The 25,083-nt window shown below is 37.0% G+C and overlaps 1 long non-coding RNA gene across 1 annotated transcript in view; it reads left to right on the forward strand.

Annotated features, from left to right (window-relative positions):
• The first annotated feature begins 1,329 nt into the window (after nucleotides 1-1,329).
• LOC120367215 (uncharacterized) overlaps nucleotides 1,330-25,083 on the forward strand; it is a 62,731-nt gene continuing 38,977 nt past the window's right edge. Inside the window, exons 1-2 of the long non-coding RNA XR_005581636.1 lie at nucleotides 1,330-1,441; nucleotides 2,116-2,164. This is a non-coding gene — a long non-coding RNA (uncharacterized LOC120367215). The remainder of the gene's footprint in view (nucleotides 1,442-2,115; nucleotides 2,165-25,083) is intronic.

Below are 25,083 nucleotides of genomic sequence, written 5' to 3' on the forward strand. Positions count from 1 at the left end.
CACTCGAAAAGCCGCAGACTCTCAAGGCCATCCAGTGAAAGCAGCTGGGAGGGAGGCTGTACCCTGCAAAGCCACGGGGGCGGAGCTGCCCAAGACCATGGGAACCCACCTCTTGTGCCAGTGTGACCCGGACGTCTGACCTGGAGTCAAAGAAGATCATTTTGGAGCTTTAAAGTTTGACTGCCTCGCTGGATTTTGGACTTGCACGGGCCCTGTAACCCCTTTGTTTTGGCAATTTTCTCCCATTTGGAATGGCCTTATTTACCCAATACCTGTACTCCCATTGTATCTAGGGAGTAACTAACTTTTTTTTTTGATTTTACAGGCTCATAGTTGGAGGAGAACTGAATTATCTCAGATGAGACTCTGGAATGTGGATTTTTGTGTTAAAGATGAAATGCATTACGACTTTGGGGGACTGTTGGGAAGGCATGATTGGTTTTGAGATGTGAGGACATGAGATTTGGAGGGGCCAGGGACTGAACTGCATGGTTTGGCTGTGTTCCCATTCAAATCTCAACCTGAATTTTATCTCCCAGAATTCTCATGGGTTGTGGGAGGGACCTAAGAGGAGGTAACTGAATCATGGGATCTGGTCTTTCCCATGCTGTTCTCATGATAGTGAATAAGTCTCACAAATATGACAGGTTTATCAAGAGTTTCTGCTTTTGCTTCTTCATTCTCCCTTGCTGCCAGCACGTAAGAAGTGCCTTTTACCTCCTGCCATGATTTTGAGGCCTCCCCAGCCATGTGGAACTGTGAGTCCAATTAAACCTCTTTTTCTTCCCAGTCTCAGGTATATCTTTATCAGTAGTGTGAAAACAGACTAATACACGTGTAATTTCTCCTGCCAGGGGAAATGTTAGCTCTAAAACATCAGCTTAAGAGTCCCCTCAAGATGTGGCCTAGAAAGGTTTCACTCAGAGAAATAAAATAATTAGCTGAAGATTTCAGGGCGGGTAAGTTAGGGTACTGGCTCAAAAGCCCACATTCTCTTCCTGGTTCCTGGTTCCATACAGCCCTTCAAATCAGGTAGGGCTGGGTGCAAATAGTGGTACTTAGACTCCTTCAGGTTTTCCCAATCACCTGGAATTTTAGGGACGCATTCGGGAATTCCCCAACTGGCGTTAGGGCAAAAAGATAAGTGCCAAGCCTTAGCCAGTTTCTGCTGGCTTTGGAATAAAGAGCTGTGGTTCTGAAAGGCTGCATTCTAATCTCCCACATAGGGGCCATGCCATGCTGTTCCTACGCTGCTGAGTAGATTTGCATTTTGAACGAAACTGTTGGCCAAAGATCACTTTAATTTTTCATCTGCCTTTTGCAGGCAACTTTCCACTGTCCTGTGCTGACTGAAATGAAGTATGACCCAGTCCTGCCCAGGCAAGCTGCTTCTAGTGAATAGGAAGTGAGCAACACTGGATTCCAGGCCAAGGGGAGAGAGGTGAGAGGTGAGGTCAGCACATCTGTTTTCTGCTCTCAGACTTCCTTACAGTTGAGGGCAAGGTGCACTCTTTAAAAGGACAGTTAAACGGGCCCCCAAGAGACCCTAAGAAATCCCAGGTGTCTGCTACCTGGGGTATGTCAGGCTTCTTCAGCATCAAGCTGGCAGAGGCCCCCAGGACTTTTGTGAGGGACAGAGCAGTTTTGCCATGTGATGGGGGACTTGTTTTAGAGATGTCAGGATATCCACACTAGGCCTGGTTCTGGTTTTCAACTGAAGTTTTTTGGGGGATGAGGAAGGAGGGTGATTTCTAGGATAGAGGAAATATGATGTTGGTAGAATATAGGATTGCATTTCTCTTGATATGTCTTGGAAAACTTCCTTAGGTTTTGGAAGCCTCATAACCCTCCAGAGTTTCAATTTCAGAGGCTAAGTCTTTGAGGGTTCTAACAAGAAGTATAAACACTACAGTCTGCTGGTAATAAAAACAACAGCGATAGTGAGGAGAGGAGGATATTGAGGGAAATGTTTCTTCTTGGCTCATGATAGTTCCTTTCCGTGAGAGTGCAATCAACAGAAAGTCGGGGCACCACTGTCTCTACCTTAGCAAGGAGAAACTTATCTAGCTGGAAAACTTCAGAAGAAAAACTAGCTCTTCCTTTTTGTTTTCTCAGGTATTAACTCATCAGCAGAAATGTGAGTTCTTCCCAGCTTCTCCATGCTGTAAATCTTATCTGGCACCACTCCCTGGGTTGTTTGCATTAACCTAACTGGCACAGGGTTGAGAGTAGGAGTATCTGAAACCATTGAATCCACTTACCTGCAAATATAAACCACAGCTCCATCCTAGCCTTTATCTGTCATACAGGTTAGAGTTGCACTCTCCAATCTGTAACTCTTGTGTTTTGTTTCTCTGGGAAGAATTTGGGTGTGGACAGACATTTTTATTGTGTCCCTATGGGGGTTAATTTTATGTGTCAAATTGGTGAGGTTATGGCACCTAGTTGTTTCATCAAAGGCCAGTTTATATGTTGCTATGAAAGTATTTTTAGATGTGATTAACATATAAATCAGTTGACTTTAAGTAGAACAGATTTGTGTCCATAGTGTGGGTGGGCCTCATTCAATCAGTTGAAGGCTTTCAGAGCAAAGACGGAGATTTCCCAAGGAAGCAGCAATTCTGACTCAAGACTGTAACACTCAAACCCTGCCTGAGTTTCCAGCCTATAGACTCAAGACTTCAACACCAACACAACTGAATTTCCAGCCTGCCAGCTTGCCCTGTGGATATAGACTGGGTAGCCCCAACAGCTGCATAAGCTAATTCCTTGACATAAATCTATCTCTGATATATTTCTCGTAATGGTTCTGTTTCTCAGAAGAACTCTGACTAATACAGACCCTCATAACCCCAACACATAATGACTCATAACTGTGGCTGATATCACTGAGTCCTCACCTAATCCTCACACTTACTTATAAGGTAGGCAGTAGCATTCCTCCCATTTTAAAGATGGGGGAACTTAGATGTAAAACAGTTAAGGAACTTGCTCAAGGCTGTGCGACTAATAAGAGGAGATGTAGCATTTGAATTCAAATTTTCCTGAAGCTATAACTAATGTGTTTAACTACTATACCATGCAGCCTCCAGACCAGAAAAGGAAGTATAGTGAATAATTAGGTTGAATACACCCATGTGATCCTAGTCAAGAGAGGAAAGTCTTTGTCTATCAGTCTTATGCTGAGTGTTTATATTTTTAGCGTCTGTTTTGGTGCTGGATCAAAGAATTACATGTTAAAGCTGATAGTAATAACCCAGTGGTTACTCCTCTGGCCTGCCTCATTGGTGCTTCCAGCACTTGGTTTGGCATGTGATCTATGGCTCTCAGTGTTCTTTTTGTAATTGTTGCTCTAATATTTAGCATAATCAGCAACTCCCAAGGATGGCTATAGGGAGCACACATACCAGCAAGGATAGTGGCATGATTTAAAAGATTCATCATTGATAAAATTCACCTTTGAGGATTTATTCATACATTCATCTGTCTCTTCATGTATTTATCTGATAGTCAACCAGAAAGGTTTGTTGAGATGTTATTCTGTGCATGTATTTTTATTTCATTCATGCATTTATTCAGAAATGAAATGCTTATTACATGCTCTGTCTTGCTAGGTGGATCTCCCAAATTCACCCTCGTTTTATACCCTGCCTCCAACTTCTCTCCCACCTACCTCTTGGAAATGTACCTAACTTGTTTCTATTCCTTCAGAACCTTGTTCTATGTTTTCCATGACAATATTTAATTTGATAAACTAATACACAGAAACGGATTAATGGAATTGAATGGCATAGTGGTTAACACATACTTTAAGTGAGATTTTTAAAAAGCATGTTATCTTGATGGAGAAGCAATAACTTTTACGACGGACAATTTATGCAATATATTGTGGGTGGTTTTGGTCTGATGAGCCTTTCCAGTGTCCATTCAATCTCACTACCCATGCTGAGGGTAGCACTAACATTTTGTGAGAAGCCAGCAATATGTCATCTTGCATGACATTTTACTTGTTCATAGGATGATTTTATCATGAAATAAAAAGAACCAAGTAAGTATTTGCATTTAGAAACTATTTATATAAGATAAAGAGAATGATTGAAAGAGGCCAACAGACTTCAAAGCATCCCCTATCGGGTTTTGTAAAAAGACTACCTTACTCACGTGACAGGGACTGAAGCTGCCTAATCAATAGACATTTTCCTGAACCAACATTTTGATTAGGATGTATTTCCATCAATATTTTGGTTAGAATGTCTAGCTAAAAGACTACGTTTTCCATGCTCCATGTATCTAGCTGGTAGGGTGTTTCTGCTAGGAAGGTTCTACAAGGAGTGCTGATTCAGCTACTTGTTTTTCCCTCTTCTTTCTCCCTGGAAAGCAGACATAAAGGCTGTAGCTTCAGCAGCCATTTTGGAACATGAAGCAACATTAAAAATTGAAGACAAGTAATAGTATTGTAGAGTGAAAAGATAGGGAGAGCTTGGGTTCTTGGTGAGTAGGCAATTGTTCCCTCCATACTGGACTACCTAGGTCCAGAATTCTTTTATGTAAAGAAAATATACATTTCTACCTCATTTCAACTACTTCAATTTTTGTTTCTGTACATGTGTTCTATGCACCTGAATCTAATGGCAACTATCGCATCCCCCAAGTTTATCATTAAAATCTATAAACCATATTATTCCAATAATAATGTTTCATTAATGAAGTCAGTCTGGTATCTTGAGCTTAATCATAGCTGACTGTTCCAGCTGGTTAGTGTGAAAGGAGAACAAGTTTCTAGATATTTTGAGTCCTGGCTCTATGTCTCTTCTTTTGAATACGTATCTTTAATTTTCTTTGTTGCCTTATTATTGCTACTCATGAACTGTTCAATGTACTTTTAAGGAAGTCACTGTTCAGAGAATCTAACTTTCATTTTAAGTGAAAAACTCCTTCCTTGTTCTCTTCCTTCCCCTTCTCCCCCACCCCACTCAGCTCCTGAATTTGAGTAAAATTATGTTCAATATAACTTATTGTGATTTCCCCCCTTTTTCTAAACCATATCTATGTTGGAGAATTGAACATCTGTATAAAACATTTGTTATTCTCACTTGTCCTAATCAGGAATTCAATAAAAAGGCATTCTGAAATCTTGGAAATACTGAGGTTTTTCTGAACTTAAACTTCTCTGTTAAACCAGTTAGTTGAGCGAAGCCGGATGAGCCCTCAGGAAAAATCATGAAAACAAAATTAAATCGAATACAAAAAGCAATTTGCCAGAAGTGAACCTAAGTCACAATTTGCCTCCTCTGGAGAAGACTATTAGGCCTTGGCCACACGCCAATGAGAACTCCATGTGATAATCTACAGAATCGCATAATTCCTCTTTGGACAGTAATGCAAGGAAAAATAACATTTGTTCTGCCCAAGTATGTGGACTTGCTGACATTTGCTGAAATACAGATATCATCGGAGTGAACAGGATGTTTTCCTGAAGGTGCTTTGGAGAGCCAGTAGGTTACACATCTTTTCCACACATACATAAGGCAGCTTGAATTTCTGGTAATTGTGAGGGCTCGACCCTTGCAACTATTTCGAATAGACCCCTGGTGGCTTTTGGACTTTGTCAAGATCATCTCATGATATAGGCAACCTGGTGAGAAACTTGCCTTAGCGATTTTCAGTAATGTTTGTCTGTTTCTCCCCATTCCTCATTGGAATGATGATTTAAGGGAGATAGAATCTGGAATTAGCGGTGGGGAGGGGAGTCAGCACACTTTAAATCAACTGCACCTGTCATTTAAATTGCCTGATTTTAGATTGAACAAAGGAAACATGCTGGGAAAGTCTGGGGGAAAAGATGCTACATTTTATATTCTCTGATGGAGCAAATGGGGGAAGATTTTTAAATGATGGAGATTAACACCTATTCACATTGGATACTTTCACGGCAGAAGGCGCCAGGGATGGATTTGTAGAAGGCAAAATATATTAAACTTGACAGCTAATGGGAAGTCTGGATAGTCCTGCCTAGATGATATACTGTATTTCAGGCATTTCTGGGCATTTCATTGTTGGAAGATTCAGATCTAAAGTAGGCTTGAAGGGATAAAAAGGAGATCATTTCCAGCTAAGAATACAGTAGACATTGAGTCTAATTAAGGTGAAACAGAGATGAGTAGTACTAAACATATGGTAAAAGCATCTCAGGATGAAATATGGTGAAGCACTCAGAAGCAGAAAATATGAGCAGAAATGGACAAATTATTCAGTAACACAGTCAATAAGGACCTGGCCAACAGGCCTCAGAATATGAGGATCAAAAATAGTTTTAAGGAATTAGAATATGTGTTTCAGTTAATATCTATTCTATATATTTTAGGGATAGATATATTGGTGTGTATGTATTCCTTTATATATGTGGGAAATTATGATTGACAATACAACTGCAGAAGGTTTCATGTGAAGATAGATTTGATAGCTTCAAATTCATTTTTAAAAATTGTTTCATGCATTAATAAGTTGAAGGACCCAATTTAGACTCCTTATTTATAGTATTACAAGAAAAACAGTAGCCCTTTCTAATATGGCAACAAGTGTTTAAAGATCATCTATAATTGGGGGTGGGGTCAGTTATAGGGAAAGAAATTATAAGTAATTGAAAATACTGTGCTAGAAAGGGCGTTTGATACCACAATGATATAAAGTCTTAAGAGTTAAACTGGAATGCAGCAGTCACACAGCCAGATTTGGGTGGGTAGTTTGGTTAGTGTCGTTGTCATTGAATCCAATCTAATAGTCATCAAATTAAATCCAATTCAGATTGATGAATACACATATGGTGCTCACTGTATGCCACATATTGTGTTAGTTGTTGTGAAATCAAAAATGAATGTCAGAACTCCTAAGAAACTTACAGTCCACTGAAGTCACAGGGAAGATGTGGAAGATATTATAAGTAGTAAACTGTGGAAAGTGACGGGGCAGAATGTACATAAGGAGACATATGCATTTATAGAACATATATGAAGTACAGAAATAACATCAGAAGAGAATAGTAACATTTTCTTGAGAGTGTGACTTTTCTTAGGTTGAGGGAGTGGGGGAAATGGGAAGTTTTAGGAATGAATTTCTACCTGAGATTTTTAAAGATGAAAAGGAGCAAATCAGAGACATTCAAGGATGGTGATATGGGTTGGCTATGTCCTCACCCAAATCTTATCTTGAATTGTAGCTCCTATAATTCCCAAATGTAATGAGAGGGACCCAGTGGAAGGTTATTGAATAATAGGGGCGGGGCCTTTCCTGTGCTGTTCTCATGATTGTGAATAAGATCTCATGAGATATGACGGTTTTATAAAGGGCAGTTTCATAAAGGGCAGCAGTCTCATGAGTTTTATAAAGGTTTTAGAAAAGGCAGTCTCATGAGGTCTGATGGTTTTATAAAGCGCAGTTCCCTGCACACTCTCTCTTGCCTGCTGTCATGTAAGACGTGCCTATGCTCCTCGTTCACCTCTCACCAGGATTGTGAGGCCTCCCCAGCCATGTGGAACTGTGAGTCCATTAAACCTCTTTCCTTTATAAATTACCCAGTCTCAGGTATGTTGTTATTAGCAGTGTGAGAATGGACCAATACAGATGCACAACAGGAAAATAACTGGAGAATATTGATTTAAACATTTGCTTTCTTCAAGGAAAGAAAATAGAGCCAGATCATCCATTCATCTGTCTTCTAGATCCAGTATTAAGAATCTAGAATGTCATGGCTCTGATGCCAATTTTGGTTTTGCATATTCATCTTGTTCATTTTCACCATTTTTGATAGAATTGAACTGAAAAATGCATTCGATGCTAGAAGTTAATAACTTTTGGGATCATCTTTGACTTCTTTATATCATTTATTATTTATTTAGAAAAACGTTGAGAATCTACTCTGTGACAGCCTGTTGGGTACTATTTAAGGCATGTGGAATACATCAAGAAAAAGAGACTGATGATCTTTGCTCTCATGGAACTTATGCTCTAAGAGGGACAGAGACAATAACTAAAATACATCAGAAATATGTGAATATAAAAATTTGTCAAAAGACAATAAATCCCAAGGGAAAAAAATCAGAGCATGTTACATGTGGGTGGATATATGTCCCAGTTTGCCAAAGGCAGGCCTAGTTTATTCCTGTTGTGCCAGCATTACTATTAGCAGCCTCCTCTTTAAATCTAAAACATGTCCTGGTTTATTTTAGATGCTATATAAATTCCTAACTGCAGTTAATGGAAATTCAGTGTGTATGTGTGCACATTCCAGGCCATGTACAATAACTGAACATGCTGATCCAGCCGAGTCTCACTGAGGAGGGACTTGAGCAAAGACCTGAAGAAAGTGAGAGGGTGAGCCACATAGGTGTCTTAATGATAATTGCTCCAGGCAGAGAAACAGAGAAACAATTAAGGCAAAGTTCTAAAGTTTCTAACAAATGGGGAGTTGGGGGTGTATGGTGGGGGTTTCATGTAGCAGGAGTGAATTAATGAGGGGCAAGCTGTAGGAGATGAGGCCAGGGAAGGCAGGAGTAGGGAGCAGAGAGTGCAGAGCTCTAGGTCATCAGAAAGGAGTTGAGTTTTTCTGTGAGTCTGATGGGAAGCCATTGGGCATTTCTGTATAGGAAGGACATAATCTGACTTCATTATAAAAGCATCATTTTGTGGAGTCTATTCTTTGTGAAGTATACACTCTAAGGTGTAAAAGTAAGGCAAAATGTATAGGTAGGAGGCCCCACAGTACACTAAGCAAGAGATGCTTATGGCTTGGAACAGGGTGGCAGCACTGGAAGGGGTTAGAAGCAGTCAGATTCTGGAGATGTTACCAGCCAACAGAATATCCTGCTGGACAGGATATGAGGGGATGAGCGCCTCATATATTGTAGCAGTAACAAAAGATTCCTTCCAGGACTAGTTCAACAATTTGGTGTTTTGCTTTAACTGAGCACTTAAAAAAGAAGCACTTCTCCCACCTTGCTTCAAAGCCTTGCCTCCTGTATTAGTCCATTTTTATGCTGCTGTTAAAGACATACCTGAGACTGGGCAATTTACAAAAGAAAGAAGTTTATTGGATTTACAATTCCACGTAGCTGAGGAGGCCTCACAATCATGGTAAAGGTAAAAGGCTTGTCTCACTTGGTGACAGACAAGAGAAGAGAGCTTGTGCAAGGAAACTCCCATTTTAAAAACCATCAGATCTTATAAGACCCATTCATTATTGTGACATCAGCATGGGAAAGACCGGCCCCTATGATTCAACTACTTCCCATCAGGTTCCTCCCATGACACGTGGGGATTCAAGATGAGATTTGGGTGGGGACACAGCCAACCCATATCACCTCACCTTTAAAAGCGTCTGCAAAATGATGAACCCCGTTAAAGTTTAGTTGGATACATGGCTGCTTCTGTCTGGTAAACAGTACAAATATTTCCAATGTTGATAGTTCTGATGAATTGCAATGTGTTGTATGTGAGAAAGAGAATTTTGCTAAACACGAGGCTTTCCAAACAGTAGCAAATAGGTAACAAATGTGTTTAATGATATGTTTACCTTTTGAAATGTTGGAAATGTTGATGGTGGGGCATCCACATGGTAAGCAGAGCCAGAGTCTGCAGCTCTGCCTGTGTGGCTAACTGTGCAACTGTCATCACATCCCTTGACCCTCTGAGATGAATATCCTTCATTGTAAATGGAGCATTATACTGAGATTATAGTTCTGTTTTTGTGTTTACTGTGCTTTCAGCTCTGACATTCTGTGACTCTGTGCAGCTTAGAGGAACAAGGCTACAGATAGACATACAGGATCTTAAGCTTTCATAGCACTTTGTGAGATTGTTACGGATATCTCAGTCCTCTTATTTGCATATTCTTGCAAATTGCAGTCTAGGACTGATATCTTTTCTAACAATGCATTATTCCCATGGGCCATAATTTAGAGCGGCTCTTATGATGCTGATTAAGAACACAGGCATGTTTTTAAATTGGATAAAATACCGCCTACATCCTAGGAATAGTGTGTCATTGTAAAAAAAAATGAGTGATAATTAATAACAATTATTATAACCAATGTTTGAAAATTTACTAGGAGTAAGGTACTATGTTAATGTTTTATGTAGAATCTTTTATTTAATTCTAAGCACGAAACAAGCAAGACTCTGTGGGTAGGTCCTCTTCATATTCGTTTTAGAGAGGAGAAAGCAGAGCCAGAGAACTGAACAACTTGCCCAAAGTAAGACAACTTGCAAGTGGCAGTGTCAGGATTAGAACCCAGGCAGTTGTCCTCCAGACCCTGCATCATCCCAACCACCATACTTTACCCCTCTCAGTGCACAGAGAGGGTTAGCCCAGCATCTGACAATTGTGAGAACTCAACGAATGGAAACTATTGTGATGACATATATTATTGCAGTGGGGATTCAATACCTGCTGGGTAACGAATGAATCTGGGAATCATCCACACTGAGGCACCGAGTGATAATTGAAATCAGGAAGAAATGAGCTCATACAGAGGAGAGGGCAGAGAAGGGCTGAGGACTGAAATTTGAAGGATGGATAACCATATGCTCTAATGCACGCTTGGATGGTGTTCAACCTTGAAGTGACTGTTCTTATAACCTGCAGCAGAAACAAATGTTTCCTTCCAGGTCTGGTTGACTGACTCTTGGATTTTGGTTCTAACTCTTTAAAACTATTTCTCCCACTTTGCTTCAAAGACATGTCTTCCCTTTCAAAACATTTGCAAAATAATAAATCCTACCTCCAAAGAGTCTATTGAAGTTTAGTTGCAAACATAACCACTTCTGCCTGGTAAAGATTAACAATGTTTCCGATATGGATAGTTCTGATTAATTGCTGTTGAAACTCCTGAGCTGAATGTCAAAGCTGGAAAATGAACTCTCAAATGCACTCAAAAGATGAGACCCCTGTGTATCCTTGAACATAATCCAATCAAAGAGATTGGAAAGGAAAACACAAGAGACAGTATTAAATTCATGGTGACATGAAAGTTTCTTGCTTTGTTTTTGAAAAACCACCAGGTCATTGCTCACTAAGAGACTTTTCTCTGATATTGACCTGATAAGTGAAAAAAATGAAAAAAAAAAAAAAATCTTTGTAAAACATTATTCTTGACTTCTCTTGTTAAACATTTATTAGTCCTACAAAATTCTGGTTTGCAAATCCTGATGCTCTAAGTCATTTTAAAAGAACCAAGGGGAAAGGAACACTCAGTCAAGAAAATAGAAGTGCTTAATTTAAGAGAACTTAACTCTGTTTATCCTCAGTCTCCCCTGAGTTATGAATGACACTTATTTTATTAGACTTTATAAACTACAAAAGACACTAGTAGGATTAATATTGTAACAGTAAATATTCTTTGATTCTTATTTTAATTTTTTTACCTGTATGGTGCTCTTCCTTTCTCACTACTATTTCATGCTTCCACCTGGAATTATTTCCTTTAGCCAAAGAACTTCCATTTGTAATTTCTGGAAATAGAAGTCTGTTGGTGATGAATTCTCAGTGATTTTGTCTTGATTTTATACTAATATCTGAAGGATACTTTTCTTGGATATAGAATTCTAGCATGATTTTTTCCCCTTCAGTACATAGAAGGTACCATTCGTTTTCTTCTGGATTTCATAGTTTCTGTTAAAAATTTAGCTCTTAAACTTACTGCTTCTTCTTGGAAAATAGTGATTACTTTTTCTCTGGATGCTTTTAAGATTTTCCATTTTCTTTTGCTTTTCAAGAGTTTCAACATAATATACCCAGCCATGGTTTTCTTTATTTGTCCTGCATGGAAATCATTGAACTCACAGAATCTGTGAGTTGATATCTTTAGTGTAAGGACAGTATAAACGCTTTGTAATTGTCTCTGAGATTCAAGTCCCCGTGCAAACAATACATCTGTCTCAAAATTTGAGAATTACAAAACAAAATGATAAATGGAAAATCAAATATTTAAAATTTTGCTCTTTAAAGGATACCTTGAATAAATGCAAAAAGAAACCCCAAACTTAGATGGAGTACATACAGTAATATATTTATATATATATGTGTGTGTATAACATATATATTTTTATGGTTTTTGCTAAAAATTCAGCTCTTAGACTTACTGCTTCTCCTTTGAAAAAGAGTCTATTTTCTCTGGATGCTTTTAAGATTTCCTAATTTATTTTACCTTCTATTTTTCGTGTGTGTGTGTATGTGTGTATGTGTATGTGTACACGCTACATATATAAAATATATCTGACAAAAAATTTGTGTTCCGTGTATATAAAGAACTACAACTGAATGTTAAGACAAATAACCCAACTTACAGAAACAAGGAAAGGGGAGAACATGAAAAAGTTCTCAGTATCCTTATTCATGATCAAAAATACAAGTTAAAACTGCAATGAGATATCTCCACATGTCTACCAAATGACAAAAATTAAAGTTCAACATCACAAAATGTTGCTAATTGAGTTACTTTAATTCTCATACATAATTAGTGGGACTATAAAGTGGTACTACCACTTTAGAAAAAGCTTTAATAGTTTCTTCTAGATGTAAATTTAAAATACTCAAGGGTATATGTGAATAGTCATAAAAGTATATTAAAAATCCAACATATAATCCTTGTATAGATCAAGTCTCTCATTTATTCATTCACCTGTGCATGGATGTTTGGGTTGATTTTGGTTTGGGCCTTTATGTTTCAAGCTGTTATGGACATTTATGTTTGTTTTGTATGGACATACAATGAGCATATGGAGAAAAACTCATACATTGTCGCTGGGAGGATAACTTGCACAGTCACAATGATAATCCATTTCTAAAAGTGGGACAAGTGAAAGCATTGTGGAGATACCACAGAAACTGACTAGTATTCTGTTGTTTATGGTCTGAGGTCTGAGGCACCTTTGGAGTAAAACCTAGGTATTAGCCTCTGCCTTCCCTTTGTGGGTGCTCCTTGGAGCAATAATAAAGATAGGCACCTGGCCTGGATCTTCCATGCTAGTTTTTAACACTGTGATTGCTGAGTCAGGAATGCTCAGTTTGCCTCAGCATTGACCCTGGCCATCTCTCTCTAGTGGATTTGGAGATGTGAGGAAACAGCATTTGTCCCAGGTTTATTCATAAGGTTTCCTCTCAGTTCTGCTTGGGCCTCTGTGCTCTTCATTCTCACTGGGTCCTACTGACTCAAGATTCTGATGATAGTAGATGTTACTGGTCCTTCTGTGATATGAAACAGCTTCCCACCATTCACAGCTAACAAATAACCTACAAACTGAACATTAGCTATTTATTTCATATAAGTGGCTTCAACTAACACCACACTTCCATTGCATCCTCGTTCCACCTGCCAGGTTCCCCATCACCATTTTTAAAAAATCCATTAGCTGGGCACCAGACCCTCCTTGCTGTTTGGCTTGTATTAACTCTCCAGTTTTTGCTTTTTGAAGTAGAAACGTTTAGTGTTATTTGTCTCAGTCTTCTGGCTTTCCAGCCATGCCCCACAGGCACTGATATATTCACTCAAAAAACATTTGAGTCCCTTCTAAGAACCTGGCACTGTGGAAAAGTGAGTAAAACTGTACTGGGTCTTTACTGTGATAGAGCTTAGTTTTATTAGGGAAACAAATGTTAAAGAGAGAGTAATACTAAAAAAACGCCAAAGTGAAACAACGTAAAGTGCGGGGGAAAGGGGTAAAGAGAGGTAGAACTTTGTGGGGTTGGGAGATAGAGGATGGGAGGAGGCAGATTGGCTTCTGGGAGGAAATGATGATCATGCAGAGTTTAAGACCTAAAGAGTAAGAGGGAGGTGCTGTTAGCTGGTATCTACACTCACTGACACTACCTGTGTAGGCACAAGGGGCTGGGGATGGAACAAATTTAAACCTGGTTCTCTCTTTACATACATATATAAAATAACTCCATATAAGAAACTATTGTTTAAGACAAGCAGGCCTTATTTTGAACTTCCCACTATAGTGAGGGTTAATAATGACCACTATTTCTGACTTTATTGTTCCCCTGTGGGAGTTAAAGATATTGAAGAGACACAGATCCTCATAAATGAGCAAAGCACTTTAGCTCTATAGCCTGGGAATATTGTTGTCAAAATACACTTTGAAAAAAGAGTTAAACAGTAATTCTCTTTCAAGTTCCAGGGTATAATTGGTCCCCCATCTCCCTTCCTCCCCCATACCAATTAACCCTCTGAAACAACTTAGTTATTTTGGTCTTAAAATAAAAGAAATAGAGGCAGTCATTTTAACAAAGTCGAACATTTCTTAATAGGCCCAAATAATCTATTTATTAAAGAACAGATTGACCTAACTTTACATTATTTTAAAAATGATGTTATAATATAGGGATTAGAGAAAAATAGCCAACAAAAATTATTGCAGAAAGGTTGGGAATTCTCAATACATTTGGGGTTTCTGGGTAACATAAAAATAGAGGAAATGAGTTGACTATTTATGATGATGTTAGTGAGACTCAATGGTTCATCAGACTGTGTAATTAATTTTAATATGACATTTGCTAATTACCTTACAGATCAGCCTAGGATTAACCTAGACTGAATAGGGCAGAGTAAGTCCTCATCTACTTTTAGAGGTCATTAAATATTTGAATCCTTCCCGGCAGGTACTTGGGGGTCTTGACTTATTTCTTACTCAGCTATGTTTCACTTTTGGGTGCCTTTCAAATCTAAAAGGTTAAGCTTAAGCCTCTATGTTACCTCACAGTGAGGATAGCTATTATGCATGATACCACGTAGCCAAAGCTTAATATATGACCAAATTTCGTTAAGATAAAATTAAAATAATATGTTGTACTTAAATATTGTGGAAATAAACAGAGACCAAAGCAGAACAAGCAGACTATTTATCCAGAACTTGCTGTAGCATAGAAGTCAGCCACTACCACTTGCATTTGGCGAAGACTGAAAGGTTGGCAGAAGAATAGAAAAACTTTGTAGTAGGAAACAAGGGAAGGCTTCAAGTGTGCCCTGATTGGAAGCTGTTGGCATAGGGAATCTGTAGGTGAGCTAAGAGGTGGTGCATCCCATCTAATTGGTTAGGGGTGCACATTTGGATTTCTCTGGTTCATTGTAAGCAGGGATGACAATTAGGGAAGCTGTCAGTTACTAATCAAGTCATGGCTGTTTGGGGCCAATTGATACAGGGGTTGTTTGGCTTCCTCGATTGTAATGACACAGCAGTTTGGCTTCTTACAAGTCTGACTTAGAACAGCCTGGCTTCCTGGACTGCTGCTGCAGATTGCAAGTCAAAGTTCCATTATACAGGGCCTAGACATTTTCCATTGGTATATTCAGCCTCTTAGTATTTTTACTGTGCTCTGTCTTATGAGTTTCTCCGCACAGCTATACTCGGGGTATGTGTTTTCTTTACACAATATGGGCACTGGGATTTGCTATATGTCTGGCTGTTATAAGTTTCCAGAGTACCTTCTTATCACACAATTCAAAGTATGAAAGTATTCTAGAAAGTAGGATAAGAATGTTTGCACTACCAAACTCAGTTATTTAATCATATGTGGGCATGGGCAGAAATAGCTAATTAAACTACAGTAGGATATATGGTAATAGGATAAGAAAGACTGAGACCTTAGAACTAAGCTGGGCACTGGTTGGACAAGGCATGCCAGGGGTGAGGGGAAAGGAAAAGAAGGTTCAGGAATCCAACTCCAATAAAGATCTGGGATAAAGTCTGTTTTAGAAGCAGAGAATATAATTATTATATTTAGTATTATTTAATATACTTTCATTTCATGCTAAGTGCTGCGAGAAGCATCTTTTTTCCCCACTATCTTGTGTAAGCATCATTAAAATCCTATGAAGTCAATATTAAGATTATCTCTTTATACAGACGGGAAAATTAAGACTCAGAAAATTAAGTGTTTTGCTCAAGTTCACATAGCTAGTGAGATACAGAACTGGTATTGGGAACAGCAGCTGCCCGGAGTCAGATTTGGGTTCAGCTCCCTCCTCCACCCCCTCAACTTCTGTTCTTCATGGCTTGCCCCACAGCCTTCAGCTGTGTCTCTCCTGGCTGGCAGGCAGATCTCTTGCCAGCAAAGCAGCTCAAATTGTGAGAATTAAATGATTGTGCCTTTTTTTTCCTCCAGATTTCTTCTTCCTTGAGTAGAAAGAAACCATGTCCATTGCCTAACCAGACATACAACTAGGGCAAGAATTGCCAGTTTTGCCCTCATTTCATAATTCTTCCTCTCTCTACATGAATTTCTCCAAACCTTTTTCACTTGGATGGTGGAGTGTGATGAAGTCCTTGGGGAGAAGACGTGGGAAGGGATTGGACTGTTGAAGAAAGTATTTGACTTTGACTCCCGTCTCCTCTCAAGTAGTCAGTTTTAGTGAATTAGAAATAGCAGGCGAAGGTTTTTTTTTTTTTTTTTATTTTGATAAGGACTTTTTTGGGCAACTATTGGTAAGCCTTTAGAGCATGTTGTTGGAACCAGCTTCAGAGTGTGAAGTACTTTAGTACCTATTTTCAGCTGTGGGATTTTCATTAATTGATATAATGAAGTTAGGCACACAGAAGTTTATGTAGTGGTGGGAAGAGGGGAGTAGTACTCTCCTTAATTTGAAAGCCTTCATAAAGAGATGATACCTGCATGTATGAAGTATAGTTAAGCAGCAAAGGAAGCCTGGGGAAAGAAAACACATGCAGTGTAAGGAAGAGAAGGAACTGAAGTGAGTAGTAAAATAAGCAGAGAAATTGCCCAGATTATAAGTCATCTAGTGCTATTAAAGTCAGAAATATGAGGTGGGTGGTAATATCAGGCTAAAGGTCCTTTAACACCCTACACCTAAAATGAGGATTATTTTTAAAGAAGGAGGGGTGAGAATGCAAAAGGATCAAATGATCCTAAGTTTTGTTAAAGGAAGCTGCAGAGATTAGCATCAAAGCTCCAAGCTTCTCAGTAACCATCATCTTTCTACCCAAACTACAAAACATTCACCTAGGCAAACTTAAGCAGAGGGCAAATTCTTAAATAGAAACTTATTTCCAGATGCTACATGAAGATCAATAATCACTATCCCCTTTGCTGTTTAACAGACAGACACATATTTAACAGTCCATAAACACTTTCGACTTTATAAACTCAGAAGTTTTTTTGGTCATTTGATTTTAAGTGAAGGCAGTGACTATACCCAATGTGTTCGTCATTGTAAATCTAAAGCATTACCAAGTACAATATTTTGTAATAATGGATATTTGCAACACGAAAAATAGTTCAACAAGTGAATGATTCTTTACTCCTCCAAAGGAAAAATTATTGATGATATCATTTGATTATTGATGTTTCAAAACTATAACATCAAAATATAACATCAAAAATATATAATTAATGATGTTTCAAAAGTATAACATGTAATTCTTTTAAGGGGGATTATATCTCATTTATTTATTCACCTATTGATGGATTTTGTGTTGTTTCCAGTTTAGGGCTATTAGGATAAAGCTCTGTGAACATTTACATACAAGTTTTGTGTAGACATGCTTTCATTTCTCTTGGACAAATGTCTTAGGAGTAGAATTGCTTGGCCCCAGGCCAGTCTTGCATTTGGTGGTGTTCTTTTTTAGATTTTAGCCATTCTGGTGGACTTGTAGTGTTACTCATTGTGGTTTTACTTGATAAATAACAGTGTTGAGCACTTATTCAAGTGTGTATTGGTCATTTGTATATCTGTTCAAAACCTTTCTTCATTTAAAAAAAATGGAGTTTATCCTCTTAGCTGTCTTTATAGATTAAATGTAAATCTTAGACATGAAACTTTTGTTAGATGTAGTTATTGGAAATATTTTTTTCCAGTCTGTTTGTTTTTTAAGGACTCTTCTAAAAAGAATAAACTTTAAAATTTTGATTAAAGCCCAGTTAATTAAGTTTTTTCATAATATTCAATTTTTGAGATTAGCTTATAGTTTTGATAGCAGGAGCTAGCTTGAAGGCAGTTGTAAAGTGTTTATGTCAACTTTTGGATCTCTCACATTTTAGGTAATGCAGTGAAGGCTTTTGCTTCCAGATAGGATGATAATAACTCATAGGAGTTCAACACTGCCAGTGTGAAAACTAGAAAAAGCTAGATAAGTTATCAAAGTCATACAGTTAAAGATACTGGGGAGTAAGAAGTAAGAAAGACTAGATAACTTGGAATTCTGGGGTAGGGGAAACTTTCAGACATGAGTTGACCAGTCATTTATTCTCCTGGGATGTTTGCTGATTTGGGCTGCAGGCAGGATAAGGCTGAATCCAAACAGAGTGATTCTACTAGAGGAAATAACGAATTTGAGGACTTTTATAGGTGCTTGATCCTGGCGGATGGATTAAAAATTTTTGGAGATCTGGCTGTTTTTCCCCAGGAGACAGTTTGTTTTGGAGTATACATGGGATGCTGGGGGGTGACTAGACAAAAGGCTAAAGAGATAATGACAAAGAATGCTTCAAAATTGGTGAAAGACCTCAACTCAAAGACTCCATAAGGATTCCATCAGCGAATCCTGTACTGGATAAATAGAAACCACCACTTTGGGACCTAGTATCATTAAACTGCTGAAAACAAAAGGACAAGAAAAAAATCTTAAAAGCATCCAGTAAGAAAAAGACATGGTACTTCCAAAGGATAAACAAGAAGAAGAATAACAGATGACTTTCAAATAGAAAGTATGAATAGAAACTATTCAATATAAACAGTAGAAACTATCTAAAAAATAAGGAGAGGTTGATATAATCTCATTGTTCAGCCATATTTCCTATTTGGCAACATTTCTGAAGTTTAGATGCTCATACCTATCATCTGAGCAATTCCGTCCCCTTTCTTACACACACCTGTGAGAACAAAATATTGTAAACCTAAATGTGCATTAATAGAAGAATGATCAATTAGCATAGATTACATAATCATTCAACATTGAGAAATCTGACCAATTGACAAAAATAGAAGTCTGATATACCCTACATATAGTTTTAAAATATCAGAATAAAAGTTAATGCTTATTAATATAACTTAGTACAATTGTGAAAACATACATGGATCAGAGAGGAATTCACAAAGGAGCTCAATTACATCTTGTCTAATTCTTTAATGAAGAAATGAAATAATGGTGTTGACTGGAGAATGCACAGGCATTCCTTGCAATTTTATTTGTTCTTACTGGTATGTTTGAAATATCTCACAGTAACACCTTTTAAAAATAATCAAGAACCTTCAGGACTTGGAGAAAACTGAACATGCAATGTTTTCAGGATTTTTTTTTTTAATCTTATGGTAGAAGAAAATGATGTAATTTAGGGCCTTTCTAGTTCTTTTCTATGCCATCCCCAGCCCAGAGAAGTACCTGTTCAGTGAAGCTATCCATATAAGTAGACTTGGCTATGAAAATGGAAAATAGAATTTATGAATACTCAGCTGGCAAGAAAAAAATCCGCTTTCAAAAGAGCTCTCTTAAAAACTTAGGGTTTGATTTATTTATTTACATCATTCCCCATTTTTGTTTTTTTATTATTTTGGCCTTTGTTCTGAAAGAAAACAATTTCTCCTAATATTGGGTGATATTTCTACAAAGCTCATCAGCCAATGCCTTCTTTACTCAGAAATTTTAGGTGTTACAATAAAGGAAGGCTGTTTGCCAGGTGTCATAAAACCTATTCTCAGTTGTGCAATTTTTTTCCAGATGCCTTCACTTAACCTGACTACATGGGTTTGTTCATCCTGATGGACGGCACCCTCTGACATCTGTTGACTGCAATGATTACCTAAAGTTACAGTCTAAGCCAAACCCTACATCAAAAAATGAGTAACTTGTATTCATGAAAGCGTTTTTAGTTCTTGCACAAATGGCCAACAAGCTGTTCTGTTCAGGAGTGGTGTGTATAAACTCAAAGGGGAAAGGGCATTTAAAATTTTTAAAAAGCCACCACTGGAATAAAAGTTTTGATAAGTAAGAGGGAGGAACATGAATTGAAATGCTTTATAAATCAAGTGGCTTTTGTATTAATGTTACGTGTGAATGACTCCCACAATGCTCTTTTTATTAATAGGGCTTCCAAAATTTAAATTATTTCTTCTCAAAGTTTTCAGTGAAAGAGTAGCTAAAGCATATGTTTTAAGTAGGGCAGAGAGCAGTTTTATCACTTACTTCTTATGATTACTCAGTGACCAAGATTAGATAAAGATTTTAATGATATAAACAGAAAAGCAGATCAGATTATACTATATTTATCACACCTCTCAGGAAAAAAAGAATAGACTAGATAGCCTATTTCTCCTTTTCTAATCTTTTTATCTGCCTGAGAAGAAAGAATTTATAGTGAAAATTTATGGGTAAAGACATAAAGCTGCAACATAAGTAGATGGTATGGTAGTTTGACTTTAACTTTCATTTTAAATCAAGCTGAGATCACTTGCATTCAGAAAAATAGTAAATTGTATTTTTTAAAGTTTTGCTATTGACACTGTCCCACATACCTCTGAATACTGTTATTTCCTTGTAACACAATGACAAACATGTACTTACTATGTCTTATTACTGGGATTGAAATGGATGACATTTTTTGTTATTATGAAAAGATCAGTACAAAATGTCATCAGAAGTCTTTTAGAGAGGCATACTGTATTACTGGGCAAGCTAAGTTCTTCTTCCCGTTAACAAATTAGTAGTTGGACAATAAACACAGGGAAAAGTAATCAGTGGACTTAAGCCAAAGGTATACTATACCCAAAGCAACAATGAACCCTGTAAATAATATCTTCAATTGCTGATACCACATGAAGCAAAGATGGAGGAAAATGACCACTCTCAATCACTGCTAAAGGACACAAAATTATAAATAAAAAATTTGGCAGAGAAATGTGAAAAGAGCCTGAGTAAATGAAGGACCTTTAAGGTTAAGTTTCATTACTCTTGGCTGGGCATGGTGGCTCATGCCTGTAATCCAGGCACTTTGGAGGCCAAGGTGGGCGGATTGCCTGAGCTTGGGAGTTCAAGACCAGCCTGACCAACATGGTGAAACCCATCTATTTAAAAAAAAAAAAAAAAAGTTTCATTACTCTCACAGTATAGCTGCTGCTGATTAAAAGCCTGAAAATGTGGATATACTAATTATTGGTTGCATTAAAAATAAGTATTTTAATAAATATATAAAACTATATATTCACAGATCACGTTGATAGCATTGATTATTATACTGAATGATTTGGACCAATGTAAGTATCAACTGATGGAAGATGGATTAAATAAATTATTGTACAGCCATCCAATAGATTATATGGTTATAAAAAATAGTAATGCAGACCTATATTTTAATGAGGTTTATGACAAACTGTTAAATATATAAAATCTAGGCTATAAAATATAAAGTATAAAAATAAATAAAATGGGATTCAATTTTTGTAAATATTTATTCTTTGTGCAAAATGATAGGAATAATGAATTACAATTTATATAGTTCAGTGGAGAAATGGTCTAAGTAACTAAAATAAAATCTGCATAGAATGAGATATCTATATGGCAGCATATAGTGAATCTTGACCAGCACTTCACTCCAAGCACACACAAACATACAAAAAGCCTCAATTCTAGATTGCTTATTGGTCCAAATGTGAAAGATATTATAAGAAAATGATAAAAATTTTATAAAAATAAAACAAGAGAATATTCCTTGACCTAGAGTAGGTCTAAAACACAAAATGTGTTCTTATAAAGAGAAAAAAAGTAATTTGAATTATATTTAAATAATGTCTATCCAAAAATACCACTTAAGTGTGAAAAATTAGAAGATATTTATAGAACATAATTAAGAGAAAAGATTAGAAACCAGATATATAATAACTTCAACAAATTAATAAGGAAAAAATTCACATTACCTAATAGAAAAATGGGCAATAGACTTAAACAGGCAGCTAAAAAGAGTACCCAAAGGTTAACAGATATAAGGCATTTTCCCCAGGAGCCCAATAACCTGTGTCTCCACATCCCTGGAATACTGATATTATCCTACCACATCCACACAAAAGGTTGCAGGGGTACAACCTCAGTTGGACTCAGCAATGCAGCCATATAGCTGACACCTGAGCCCACATAGCACTTGGCACCTCAGGGTGGTTTAGCACATCAGGAAGGCCACCTCAAAGACAGAGGGAGCCAATGTATACACTCCAGGGCCTGACATCTGAGAGCCTCAAGCCTGTCTTAACTGACAACCTCGCACACTCTGCCACTAAGCATTAACACACCAATCCCAAGGGCCCAAGGGCCAGCTTGCCTGGGGCCTACAACCAACAGTCTTGCCCACTCCAGTGCTGGAGCTGCTGAGTACCCATTTGCCCCCAACCAGGAGTCTAATAACTGACCCACCTGGACCTGCTGCTGCCAGCAACCCCACCCAGCACTGGAGCTTCTGTGCATCTCGCCCATATGAAAAGGGCCTGAGGTCCACTTGTCTGGAGTCTAATAGTGCTGGAAACTACACTCCTCTGCCCAGCCAGAACCAAAGTCAAAGCATAGTACCCAACAAATACTATAGGGCTCATATACAGGAAAAGGTATTTCTCTATGAAAGCTACTTCATAAAATTAAAAGAAGTTACTGTTACATCACACAAGAAACATGACAAAGCAAGGAAACATGACATCTCCAAAGGAATACAATAATTCTCTAGCAAGAGATCCCAAAGAAAATAAAATCTATGAAATTTCAGAAAAAGAATTCAGAATGATCTTAAGGAAACTCAGTGAAATATAGGTAGACAATTAAATGAAATCAGAAAAACCATTCAGGATCTGAATGAGAATGTCAACAAAGAGATACCTATTATTAAAAAAAGAATTAAACAGAAATCTTGAAATGAAAATTTCAATGAATAATATTTTTAAATGGAATAAAGAGCTTCAACAATAGACTAGGCAGAAACAAAAATTTCTAAACTTGAAGACATGTTTTGAAAGAACAGAGTCAGATGAAGAAGAGGAAGAAGAAAAAGAAGAGGAAGAAGAAGAAGAGAAAGAGGAAGAGGAATAATAAGAAGAGAAAATTGAAGAAAGCCAACAGGCCTTATGGGACTTCATTAAGAGAAAAAGTATTCACATTTGCATTTGAATTAAAGAAGAGATGGGAAAATGTATAGAAATCTTATTTAATGAAATAGTACCTGAAAACTTCTCATGCCTTGGGAGAGGTATGAACATCTAGAGCTATGAAGCTCAAAAATCCCTTTGAATCCTCTTTGAGGCACATTAGAGACAAACTGTCAAAAGTCAAAGACAAAGAGAGAATTGTAAAAACAGCAAGAGAAAAGCATTAAATTATATATAAGGGAATTCCCATCCCACTAATAGCAGATGTTGGTGCAGAAACTTTACAAGATAAGAGAGAATGGGGTGATATACTCAAAGCACTGAAGAAAAACCCTGGCAGCCAAGAATACTATATATAACAAAATCATTCTTTTTTCTAAAAAAGAGAAATAGTCTTTCTTTTCTATACAAAAAAAAGCATCAAATCCTAAAGGTAAACAGAAAGAAAGGGAGAAAGGAACATAGGATATTTACAACAGCCAGAAAACAGTTAACAAAATGACAGGAGTAAGTCCACACCTATCAATAACAGCCTTAAATGTAAGTAGTTTAAATTTCCTATTAAATGATACAGACTGGCTGAATGGATTAAAAACAATAATAATGCTCCTCTATATACTGCCTACAAGAAACTTATTTCACCACTAAAAACACTCATAGACTAAAAGTAAAGAGCTAGACAAAGATGTTCCATGCAAATCAAAACCAAAAATAGCAGGAAAAGGTATCCTACTATCAGATAAAATAGGCTTTAAGTTTAAAAATATAAAAAGAGACAAAGAGTCTCCTTTATATAATGAAATGTCGTTATAGAATAAAAAAGCAATCAGTTCAGCAAGAAAATACAATAACTGTAAATATATATGTACCCAACACTACAGCACCCCATATATACATATAAAGTAAATATTAGAGCTAATAGAAGAGATTTGCCCCAATATATTAACAGTTGAAGACTTGAACACTATTCTCAGCAATGGACAAGTGATCTAGACAGAAAATAAACACCTGACTTAAACTGCAATATAGATCAAATAAATCTAACTGATATTTACAGAATATTTTATCCAGCTGCTGAATGCATATTCTTTTCATCAGCAAATGGAATATTCTCTAGGATAGCCAGTATATTAGGCCAATAAGCAAGTCTCAATTTTTTTTCAAAAAATTAAAATGGTATCAAATAACCTTTTAGATTACAATAAAACTAGAAATCAGTAAGAGGAACTTTGAAAACTGTACAAATATGTAGAAATTATACAAGATGCCTCTGAATAACCAATATGTAAGTAAAATAATTAAGAAGGAAATTTTAAAAACACAAAATACCAAAACCTATAGGATACAACAAAAGCAGTACAAAGAGGGAATGCTGTAGTAATAAATACATCAATCAAAAAAGTAGAAAGATTTCAAATAAACAGCCTAAGGACACATCTCAAAGATCTGGAAAAGCAAGAACAAATCAGACCCCAAATTAGAAGGAAAGAAATAATTAAGGTCAGAACAGAAGTAAACAAAATAGATACTTAAAAAAATTACAAAAGATCAATGAAACAAAAAGTTGGTTTTTTAAAGATAAACAAAATTAAAAAAAAAATTTGCTAAACTAATAAAAGACAGAAGAGCCAAAAACAAACAAACAAAATAATCAGAAATGAAAAAGGAGACTTTACAATTGATACCACAGAACTATAAATGATCATTAGAAACTATTATAAACAACTATGTACCAGTGAATTGGAAAACGTAGCAGAAACAGATGAATTTCTGTATACATATAACCTACCAAGAATAGACCAAGAAGAAATAGAAGACATAAACAGACCAATAACAAGTAATAAGATTGAATCAGTAATAAAAAATCTTCCAGCAAAGAAAAGCCCAGGATCAGGTGGCTTTACTGCTGAATTCTATCAAATTTTTGAAGAACTAAAACCAATTCTATTTAAAG

The sequence above is a fragment of the Saimiri boliviensis genome, chromosome 8 (genome assembly GCF_048565385.1).
Source record: "Saimiri boliviensis isolate mSaiBol1 chromosome 8, mSaiBol1.pri, whole genome shotgun sequence".
NCBI classification, from domain to species: Eukaryota; Metazoa; Chordata; class Mammalia; order Primates; family Cebidae; genus Saimiri; species Saimiri boliviensis.